Below are 950 nucleotides of genomic sequence, written 5' to 3' on the forward strand. Positions count from 1 at the left end.
TTGGGTAAGAACCTAAGGGAGGCCATGATAGAGTACCAGTAAGTCTGGAGTTGTAATTGACGCTTTCCAGGTAAGCAGTGTGACCTGAAATAGCACAGGAAGAGCAAAGAGTCAGATCTTTCTATAGTAAATAGTTGGAAAAACATTTATCTTAGAAAGATGAAATAAATCTGCCTTTTTCTCTGGCGGCGCGTCTTGAGGAGAGGCGAGACCGCGGACCCGCAGCTATGACTGAAGCTGATGTAAATCCGAAGGCCTACCCTCTCGAAGATGTCCACCTCACCACAAAACTATTGGACCTCGTCCAGCAGTCATGAAACTACAAGCAGCTTCGAAAAGGAGCCAATGAGGCCACCAAAACCCTTAACAGAGGCATCTCTGAGTTCATTGTGATGGCTGCAGACGCAGAGCCCCTGGAGATCATCTTGCACCCCCCGCTGCCGTGTGAAGACAAGAATGAACCCTACGTGTTTGTGCGCTCCAAGCAGGCACTGGGGCCGGCCTGCGGGGTCTCCAGGCCTGTCATCGCCTGTTCTGTCAAAGAAGGCTCCCAGCTGAAGCAGTAGATCCAGTCCATTCAGCAGTCCATTGAAAGGCTCTTGGTCTAAATCGATGGCCTCTGCCATACTCTCTCTTGCCTCCTCCCCCTGGGGTTGTGTATCATATTGTCCGTGTTACCATGTAGGATTTCCAGCTACATTCTATTGTTATAAAATATTGTAGTAGTAAATCTTTTTATATTTTTGAAAAAAAAAGATGAAATAAATCTGTCCATGCAGGAAATCTTGGAAGAGCATGACAAGGCAGTATTTAAATCTTAATGTTCAATTTTCAAAAAGAAACTTGGTTGAATTAAAAATTATTTTGAGAATAATTTCCATTAGTGTATGCATGAGTGAGAGTTGTGTAGTGTGTGTTCAACTTTTATATTGGTATATAATGTGTGTGTG

At 44.0% G+C, this 950-nt stretch overlaps 1 pseudogene across 1 annotated transcript; it reads left to right on the top strand.

Moving 5' to 3' along the window:
* The first annotated feature begins 227 nt into the window (after window positions 1-227).
* Window positions 228-608, top strand: LOC308242221 (NHP2-like protein 1; annotated as a pseudogene). The gene has a single exon. The product of its transcript is annotated as an NHP2-like protein 1 (transcript).
* The last annotated feature ends 342 nt before the right edge of the window (window positions 609-950 follow it).

Source organism: Plecotus auritus (assembly GCF_963455305.1).
Source record: "Plecotus auritus genome assembly, chromosome: 2".
Taxonomy (NCBI): Eukaryota; Metazoa; Chordata; class Mammalia; order Chiroptera; family Vespertilionidae; genus Plecotus; species Plecotus auritus.